Genomic DNA, 11,399 nt, shown 5'->3' with positions numbered 1-11,399 from the left:
ATCCTGTTTTATGTTTTATTTATCTTTTAATTATCAAATCTCCATAACCATTTGAATCCGCCTGACTGAGATTTACAAGATGACCATAGCTTGCTTCAAGCCGACAATCTCTGTGGGATCGACCCTTACTCACGTAAGGTTTATTACTTGGACGACCCAGTGCACTTGCTGGTTAGTTGTGCGGAGTTGTGATAAATAGTTGAGATTATAATTGTGCGTACCAAGTTGTTGGTGCCATTGATGATCACAATTTCGTGCACCATATGTACAATGATATTTCATATTTTTTTATTATAGTCAGGTGAAAAGTGAGATCTAATATATGTTACAATAGTGTATGAAATTTGAAACTTTCATATTTTTACTTGTACTTTTTATACGTAATGGATGTCTTTTTTGAATTTGGTGTTGTCATAAAATCACATTTATTTTAAAAGTTTAAATTGATAGAAGAATATATATACTTAATTATATTTTTAACAAATTTTTTTTTCAACGGTTACCATTTTTGCATTTTTTTTCAACTTTTTTATTTCCAATATTAGCATATATTTTTTATCGTCAAATGAGAAGTGTGCGAAAATATGTGAAAATATTATTTCTTTTCTAACTATTAATAAAAAAATAGATGGAAGCACACAGACCAATTTACATTTTATTGCAGTTTTTTGCATAGATAACTAAATTAAATAAAAGACATAACAAAATTATTTCTTCTTTAAATTGGTTGAACTTAACTTTTAATCATATACTATTGGATGGATCTTGCTAAAATTTAAGGATAAATTATAAAAAATATTCTTAAAAGATTTTTTCTTATTAAAATTACATCCTGAAAGATCAAACTAACAAAATTTTTCTCAATAATTTAAAATAAGAACAAATTAAAGATAATCAAAGAATATTATTTAACTTTTTATAGAATTATTCTTCACATCCAATCAATTTTAGCATTCAAGTTTATTCAAGTAATTTAGAGGCACATGCTTTTTCTACTTCTCCTTCTCCTTGTTTCAAATTCACGTACGCGTGGTGCAGCTTCTTCTTCTCACGCTCGTTTACGCATGGAGTATCTTATTCTTCTTCTTCGCATTCCTCCTCCTCCTCCTCCTCATTCTCCCCCATTTTTCGCGTTCCTTATTCTTCACATATTTTGTCCTTATCATCATTCTTTTTTTGTTGCAGCTGTATTTTTTTTCTCCTTCTCTCCCTGGTGAAGAAGCAGTAGAAAGTGAGGAGGAAGAGTTTTGAATTATGTGGAACAGAAATGGACCGAAATTATATTTAGAAATGAACTGAAATCATTAAGTAATTTCAGTTCATTCTAAATAATTTGAGTTTACTCTAAATATAATTTCAGTTCATTTCTAAATATAATTTCGCTTCATTTTTTAGTGAATTATTTTGTTATGATTCTTCTTGTTTCACTATCTTGAGAGGAAGAAAACCAAGAAAAATAGAAGAAAAAAAGAAATAAGAAGAAAAAATTTCTCAAAACTTCTCATCATGTTCTTCTTTTCTTGTCTTGTTCATCTAATCAAATAAAGAAGAAGAAAAACATAATGCTGTAAAATCACTTGATGGAGGAACGCAAAAAAGAAAAAGGAAGAAGAAGGCGAAGAAGAAGAATTTTCGTGCGTAAACAAGAAGAAACGAGCGTGAGAAAAAGGAAAAGAAGAAGAAGCAGCAACGCGTGTAATCACACTCTTTTAATAATAGTGATTTTTGTTGGTGTTGGACCTATTTAAATAAACTTAGATGAAAAAAAATACTTGAATGTGTAGTAATCCTATTTTTTATAAATATCAAATAGTGAATAATGAGAATCCTTAAATATTGTGGAAGTAAATGTGTAATATGAATAAATTTAGCATGTTATAATATCTAAAATGGAAAGATGTGCATACTTGTCTAATCTATTAAAAAGAAAAAAGATCTAATGTCCAGGAGAATAATTAGACATACATCTTATGATGAGTGTCAATTAAAGAAATACATTAAAATAATAAAAATATAGCACATGGATCAATAGGGATATGTCAAAGGGGATAATAATCGGATATTCGGATCCAACTATATTTGTCAAGTATTTATTCCAAAGTTAGACAAATAAATAGATTTATTCAAAACAAACCTTAAACTGTACAAAATTCCAAAGTATTAATAAGGATGTATTTTTTTCTTTTGTTTTTTCAAAATGTAAAAGATTACACATGGATCGGACAAAGATTTGAACATTAAAAGAAGAGGTAAATACCAAATCGATACCCGAAAGATTTTGGCACTGACAAAATGGCACTTGATTTTTGTTATTGACAAAATAGTCCTCAAAAAATTTTAAAATTTGACAAAATCACCCCTAACATGAAAAGATGACGTCACAGTGAATGGAAAATACTAATGTGGCCGTCGAAAGAGAATTCCGATGGTGGCAGAGAGCTCCGACGACGTTAAAAAGCACCACTAATCCCTCTTCCTCCTCCTCCTTCCCACCACCAATCCATTCTTCTTCTTCTTCGGCGCCGATGAAGGAGGATGCACGCGAGAGTTGGTCGAGTTGGCACCTTCTTAACCGCGATGCTGGAGAGTGTGGGGTGTGAGGTAGCAGAGGCGGGAGGCTTCGGGGTCACCGTACATTCCAGTAACGCTGCACTCTTCACGTGGTTTTTCGTCGTCATCGGAAAAGAAGAAGAGAGACAAGTGTTAGTGCTGTTGTAGAAGAGAGGGAAAGAAGAGGGTTTGGAGATATAGTTGGTGGTGGTGGAGGTGGCGCGCGACAGTTGATGCGAGAGGAGAACAAAGATTCGAAAGTGAAGCAACGGCCATGAGGAAACGTGTTGCCCTCCTCTATTACGCCACAGTGGGTCATACTCTCGTGCGTCGTCGTCGCAGGCATCCTACTTCCCTCGCTGGTGCCGGAGAATGGGTTGTGGTGGGAAAAAGAATGGGTTGGTGGTGGGGAGAAGAAGAAGGAGGAGGAGGAGGAGGAGGAGGAGGAGGAGGAGGAGGAGGAGGAGAAAAAGAATAAGGGATTGGTGGTAGTTTTAACGTCGCCTGAGCACTTTTCTGACAGTCACATTAGTATTTTCTATTCACTGTGACGTCATATTTTCATGTTAGGGGTAATTTTGTCAAATTTTAAAATTTTTTGGGGATTATTTTATCAATAACAAAAATCAAGTACCATTTTATCAGCATCAAAATCTTTCGAGTACCGATTTGGTATTTACCTCTTAAAAGAAATTTGAATATAAAAATGGAATTCAAATTGTAAGGGCAAAAAGATATACTCTTAACATGTAATGTAAATCATCTATGTTTCTAGAACAAATAAGTTTGTAACAAGTGTATTTTGTGAATAAATTTTAAACTTTTTACAATTGACGCGCTATCTATTTAATTCATAGATTTAATAGTAAAATTAGTCACTAAAAAATAGTTTGTTCTTTGAATTTATTCTCAAAATTTTTTCAATTAAATTAGTCCATAAAAATCTAAAATTAATCGTATTTCTCCTGTCATTAAAGGATTAATATTTTTCGTTAACAATTACCAATGACATCAAGAGTATCTTCTCCAACCCCATAAATTGTTGATCTCCTTTCATCATTTTTAAATTTTTCATCATAGTGAAAAATAATTGTTTTCTGCATTTGCTATGGATATCTAAATATTTTTCATAGTACTATGTCAAAAATACATAAATCAGGAGACATTATGAATCATTATAATTTTACAAACAATTCTACTAGATAATTAACTAAAAGTTCAGTTAACTAGTGAAAAAAAGTGTCCATTTATGAAAAAAATAGTATCCCAATTCCAGAGTCAACCTTAATTTCACTTTCAATTTCATTCATAGTAAAATAGGCAACCACAAAAAACAAAAATAAATATCCGAAATATAACAAAAAAATACCTAAAATTATTGTAAAAGACTATCCAAAACTCTTTTACTTATGGTAAAGAAGAAGCATCCTTTTCGGATATAGAAACATCCAAAACCTAACAACAGAGATATCCAAAATAATTTTAAAAAATCCAAAAACTAACAAAAGAGATATCTAAAATAATTTTAAAAAATCCAAAACCTAATAAAATGAGACATCTAAAATTATTATAAAAAAACATTTGAAAACTAAGAAAAAAACATCTAAAATTATTCAAAAAAATCTTTCAAATCCTAAAAAAAAAACATCAAAATTAAAACAAAAGAAAAAATACATTCAAAACATATAACAAAAAAAAAAAAAAACAAGCACAAAAAATAAAAAGAAACATTCAAAATCATTGTAAAAAATTATCGAAAACTTTTTCAATTACAGTAAAAAAGAACGCATCACTTTTGAATATAGAAATATCCAAAATCTAAGTAAAGTGAGATATCCAAAAGTATTTAAAAAAAATTCTAAACCTAACAAAACAAGACATCCAAAATTATTGAAAAAGAGCATCAGAGAACTAAGAAAAGAAACATATAAAACTATTAAAAAAATTATCTAAAACCTAAAAAGAAGAAACATCCAAAATATAAGAAAAAGAAACATAAAAAATATATAATATAAACACATCCGAAATCTAGGAGAAAGAAACATCTAAAACTTGTAAAAAGAATCATCCAAAATTTAGAAAAAAGTTTGCAGGAAGCAAGTGTGATGTCGAGGCCTCTTGCTAAGAGTCTTTTGGTGAACCTGGGATTGGGTTGATGTTGTTGTGCGCTAAAAATGCCACCAACAGAACGTGAAGCTCTTTTTTGTCATCAAAGCCATGGTTTCACAAAGAGAAACTAACATAGGGTTGGAGATATTATCAGAGCGTTATTGTTTTTTTTATGAATTTTGATTAGTGAATATGCAGGATGACAAATTACAAGGGAGGGCGTTGCAGCAGGATGAGAAATTGCAAGGGGTGCACATCACGTCACGAGAAATTGTAGGGTAAGGTGTGCGCATCTCGAGACGAGGTGTTGTATGGAGAGGCGCAGCGTCACGGGGATCAAGGTTGGAGGGGAGGGGCGCGGCGCCGCAGAGAGAAGACTCGGGAAGAGAGTGCAGCAGCGCGCGAGCAGCAACGGACCTTGAAGGCTCTCAAAAGGAATTGAAAAGAGAGGTAACAGCTTCGCGGGGAAAAGCAATTGGAGGGGGAGGTCACAATAGTGGTTGAGATTGGATGTCGCGTGTTTCTGAACCTAATCCTAAATTTTTGGGAATTTCAAAATATAATTTTTTAAAAATTTTTGAAAAGTTGTAAATGTTGGTTATACATAGAGTTGGTTACTTATAATTTTTCTTTTACCAAAGAAAAACATCTTTCTACATTAAATATTAAAAATTTTTAACATAAAATTCGTATAAATCACTGACGCGCATTTAGACGAAATTTACATAGATTATTATTTTCGTCCCAAATAAATCTGGGTGAAATATTTTGGATTATTTTAGAGGGTAGTTAAAACTAATATAGCAAAAAATTTGAGGCTGATTATACACAAATTTATAATAGAACTAATATTTTTCAAAACGAGTCTTAAATAAGTGTGAAGTTATTATGCACGTTCAAATGAAATACAAACGAATTCTAATTTTGTCTTAAACTCATTACTATTTTGTTTAAAAATTTTTTTGTGCCATAAAAAAAATGTTTGACAAGAAATTTTTGGATTAAATTTAGCTGAGTTTGAATCTATTTTTTTATAACCTACACCGAAATCCGATAAAAAAGTTATTTTTAAACAACAAATATATTTATTTGGTACTTAATTTGATGGCTAATTTTTTTATAAACTAAATTAATATGATTAGATTATAATAAATTAAATAATTCAATTTTCAACAACAATTTTTTTTAATTCTTTCGAACAAAATTCTAGACTTTATTTTTTTTTCTTAAATACTCTTAATTTTAAATAATATTTTTTTCTATAATTCTAGCCTTTATTTTTTTTCCATAATAATGAAAATCTGGATCCCTTTTGACTTTATAATTAATGTGTTCATGTATCTAGTTACAATTTTATTAGGTATAATGCAATTTATTTGAGATGCAATGGATGTATAAATATCCTTCTATATGGTGCAAAATCCATATGATTCTTGGGTAGCGCTACGGTGATGAAAGAAATATTTTTTTTTATATCTAGCTTGAGTAGTAAAAGAATTATGGCCAATACTATCATGATGAAAGAGATATTTTTCTTTAGCTGCGGAAGAGATGTAAAGACACAGGCTGCTGAACACGTGTTATCTTGTTTTCTGAAGGACGGTACGCCCTGACAGGAAGAAGAAGCTGCAGACTGTGACCCATGAAAAAAGATAATTTCTCCTCATGCGCCACAGTCTGCAGTTGCTTCTTCCAGTCAGGACGTGTCGTCCTTCGGAAAAAAAGATAACATGTGTTTAGTAGCTTGTTTCTCCATGTTTCTTCAGCAGCTAAAGAAAAATATCTCTTTTATCATGATAGTATTGGCCATGATTCTTTACTACTCATGCTAGATATATTTATTCCATATTGTTTAAGGTCTCATGACTCATATGGCCCTCCTTCTCTTCGTTATACATTTTTCCTATTTTATATATGTACTATGTCTTTAAAAAAGATCATTGTAGATCTACATATCAACTCAATAAAGTACCAAAAAATTATATTATAATATTTGTTAAACATACTTTTTGTGAATGTTTTGGACAACACGACTACCTACATCAAATTGTGGATAATTTGAATGTTTTATTGGAACACATTCATCTAAGCCGCATTCACATACATATGTTGGTGGGAGTGCTCAAAATAATGAGAGCAAGAGAATGTTCATTATTATGGGGTTTGGGTTGTCATTCAAGGTTTTACTATTATCATTTTCTTTTTTATTGAGAATGTAAATCTGGAAATGTCTTCTTGAGTTTGTTATGTAATTAGATTATTTTGTTAGAGTGACAATGGAAATCTCTGTTAGTAATTAATCGAAAAAAGAATTTATTAGACGGACAACAAAAATTTATGTCAACAATTAATTGGAAAAATAATTTATATATTCAAGAATTTAATATTACATATTTAAAATCTAACAATCACATATTTAAAATACATGCTAATTGGTTGATTGTTCTCTGCGATTTATCCAAGTGTATAATACATAAGTCATAATATAATTGTATTTATTATTTTGCTTTGGTGTGTACAAATGATGTATGTTTTTATTTCTCTTATTGAGAATCAAACGCTTTATTTAAAGAATAATAATTTATTAAATGGATCCTTAGTAAATTTTATATTAAATAATTTGATCTCCAACAATTTCTATTTGAAAGTTAATGAGAATTATTTCGCTTAGATAGATTTCGGTTTTTCTTTTGCTTTTATTAAAATTTTTAATGTGTAGAATAATTAGATTCTTAAATAAATTTTATTATAAGATAATTAAGTTCTAAAAAATATGCCATGATAAGACAAATTAATCACTCTTCAAAAACCAAATAATTTGTCTTGTAGTCATTCTCGAAACTTTTTAAAGTAATAAATTTTGTTCTAAAATTTCTTAAGAACCAATTTAATTGCTTACTGAACTAATTGTGAAAAAACTTAATTAAATGTACTTTAGAACTCTTTCATTACTAGAAACACACCTAGTACTGATGGATTTACTATTGGAAAAAATTTTGAATGAAATTTCTGTCAGATTTAGAATCGCCACAGACGACACAAATGATGAATTTTGGTATTTTGCCAAAAGTTACTATCGGACAGGTAATTCGGATGGAAATTCCACAAAAAAAATTATGGGCGTAATTAAATAAGTTGGCACCAAGTCTTAATTTTTATTCGACAAAAATCCCAATTTAAAAACGCTTCAACGTTCCATATTACTATAGAATAAATTCGATGGTAATACCAATGATAATGACCTTATTTAAATCGAATTTGTCGTCCGCTCTCCTTCACTTCTGAAAATAACCCTTCCCCCAAACCTTTCTCCCCTCCCCCACCTAGCTACCACTTCCGTCAACAACCTTCATCCAGCCGCCACCGCAGAGCTCTTGGTACTCGTCATTTCAATGTCCTAACCGCACCCTAACAAGTCACATTGTGCTTGCCTCCACAACATACTGCGCCCTAATCTCCATTTTTTCAGCGTTCTCTCTGTCCTTAAAGTGACTGCCACTACCGCATTGAAGCTATTGTCACCACTGGCGCTCTCTCTCACGAATGAAGTTTTTACTGAGTCCTTAGTCGTGCTGTTTCTGTTTGTATATATATTAGTTATAGTTTTTTCTCGCCTTATCATTATGTTCTTATAAGAAGGATAGGAGTCGTGATTGTAATGATGTATGTATATAATATTTGTATGTTTCTTGTATAAGAAATTTTGTTTATATATGCATGTTTGTAAAAGGTGAAAAATATCTTACGGTTTCCAAAAGAAAATAGCAATACGATTTTGAGAGTTAAAGAATCATATTTTATTATTAAGTATATAGATAATATTTCTCACTATTAGAGTGGTGCAATAAGAAACGTGATATTCTAATTAATAGTAAGGATGTTACAGAATACTAATCATTCTGCTTAGATTAGAATTGTAAAAAATAATAAAAATTGAATAAATAATTTATGGTAAGTCATTCTGGGGATTAAATTATAATAATGATATGTAAATATTCTTATTTATTGTATCAATTTTAGATAATTTTATGTTAATTTTTTTATTATCTGTTATAAAATAGAATATGCACTTGTTCTAATAATTCAATCAATAGTTAATAATAAATGAGTTTTATATGAATTATGATGTTCAATTTAAATTGAATATACCTAAGACTTAACATAATTCTAATAATACAATATGTTAATAATTTTTCTAAGTTAGAGTGAAAAGATTAAAATGATATATCCTCTATTCAATTTTTATAAGTAAAATGAAAATAAAAAAATTAGTAATATTTTTCAATTTTTATGCAATAAATTTAATCAATATATATGAAAAATAAAATATCTTAAACAATCACTGATAATTATCCTAAAAGACAATAAAATCCCCTCAAAAAATCTATTAATCCAAGCTGGTACTTAACAGATAGATCAGTAGTTTATCATGTCACATAGACATGCTCTGTTAAGCCCAAAGAGAGGTCGTTTATGGAAGGGCTAAAGAGTCTCACGGAATTAAAGATAAAAAATCGGAAAGAAAATTTTTTTTTGGGAGTCTCATTGTCTTTCAGAATAATTGTGAGAGACCGTTTAGAATTTTTTTTATAATTTATTATAAATATTTTATATAACATAACCTTCATAATTTTATAAAAATAATTCTCTAATTAATTATTTTGTAAGACCCAGAACTTTTGAAAAGGTTTATTATAAACTAATTTCAATATCAATTATTTATTTATAGCTTTAATTTCAGAAATTACTTTATTAAAGAATATTTAAAGCAAGTTTTAATTAATTGAATTTGAAATAGATTAAGATTCTTATCCAATTTTATAATTATTGATTTATTTTTTATATTTAAATTATAACGTTCGTAGTTATGAAATAATAAGAATTTCATATGATTTAATTTAAATAGTTCAATACTTTAAGTTTAAAAATAAAGGAAATTAATCTTATTATCTTATAATTTCAATTAAAGTATTTGATTTTTAATTAATTAGTATTTTGGTACAACAAATAATATTTTTAAGTAATTTTTAAAAATTTAATTAGAGTTTAAATTAATATCCCATGCCTCAATTTTATTCAAATTTTCCTACTTTAATTAAACCCGAAAATTCCCAAATCAAACCCTATTTTTCATCTAAACCTACTCCTAATTTGATCTAACCTTAACCTAGCTACCCTACCCCCTCACACACACACACACACACACACACACACACACAACACACACACACACACACACACACACACACACACACACACACACACACAATAGCAGCTGAAATAGAAAAGAAACAAAGAAATGGAAGAGAGAAAAGGGGAGCCGCGAGAACGGGAAGGAAGGAGAGAGGAGGAGGGAAGAGAGAGAGAGAGAGTGTGTGTGTTCACGGAGAGAGTTACGAGGAGAGGGAGTCACGCCGCCGTCCCTGCGCCGTCACCATTGTGCCGTCATCGCTGGTGCTGTCAGTGAAGCCATCGTCATCGTGGAACAGATCTGAGGTGAGAGAGAGAACCGCGATGGGGAAGGAGTCGTGCCACCCAGTCGCTGTCCGTGAGGAGTTGTCACCGGCCTGCATGCTGCCAATGTCGCCGGCGTTGTCGCGAGAAGGAGAGACAGCCGCGTCGAAGGAGAAGAACCGTCACGGAGCTGTCCCTGCCGCTATGCCTAGCTGCTGTCGCGAGCCTCGTCGCCACTGATGGGGGTGCGCCGATGACGAGAGGACTTTTGCTAGTAAAGAATTTCATAGAAATAATCACGTTGTAAGTATAGTTTCTAAACTAGCAAAGAATCCTTTCGTACAAAAGTTTGGTTGTCACAAGTAACAAAACCCCTAAAAAGTAATAACCGAAGTATTTAAACATCGGGTCGTCTCTCAAGGAATTGCAGGGAAGTATGATTTATTATTGGTTATGGAAAAGTATCTTTTTGGGTTTTTGAAATAGGGAACAAGGAAATAAATTGGTAAGAAAGTAAATTAATAATCATGAAAACCCTTGCAAGGTATAAGAACTGGAAATCCCATCCTAGTTATCCTTATCAATTGTGATGAGAATTATTTATTGCTCCCACTTAGTTAACCCTTACTAAATAAAGGAAAGTCAAGTGGACTAATCAATTTGATTCCTCAAGTCCTAGTAAACTCCTATGGAAAGACTAGCTTTAGAGGGATCCAAATCAATCAGCAAATTCTAATTTTCAATCAACAAGGAGTTTGATAACTCAAGTATAACCAATTACTCAACCAAAGCCAAGAGGGAAAAAATCCAAATTATTTATATCGTAAATAGAAGAAAGCAATCATAAATCTGAAATACCTCAAATTGCATTAAATAAAGAAAATCAAATCTAACATGGAGTTGATAAACCAAATTGGGAAAATAAACAATTAAAGTAATAGAATAAATAAAAGTAGAAGAGAAACTAAATTAAAGGAACATTGAACCTGGAATTGAGAAGAAGTAAACCTAACCTAAGAGAAATCCTAAATCCTAAAACTTAAGAGAGAGAGGAGAGAGCCTCTCTCTCTAGAAAACTACATCTAAAACCTAGAATTGTGAATTATGAATGATGTGATGAATGAATGAATGAATGAATTCCCCCACTTTATAGCCTCTAATCTGTGTTTTCTGGACCGAAAACTGGGTCAGAAACAGCCCAGAAATCGCCCCCAACGATTTCTGATACGTCCAGCACGCGGCAAAGTCACGCGCACGCATCGTCCACGTACACACATGGATTGAAT

The sequence above is a fragment of the Arachis ipaensis genome, chromosome B4 (assembly GCF_059453495.1).
Source record: "Arachis ipaensis isolate K30076 ecotype BB chromosome B4, ASM5945349v1, whole genome shotgun sequence".
Classification (NCBI taxonomy): Eukaryota; Viridiplantae; Streptophyta; class Magnoliopsida; order Fabales; family Fabaceae; genus Arachis; species Arachis ipaensis.
This window is presented reverse-complemented; position numbering follows the sequence as displayed.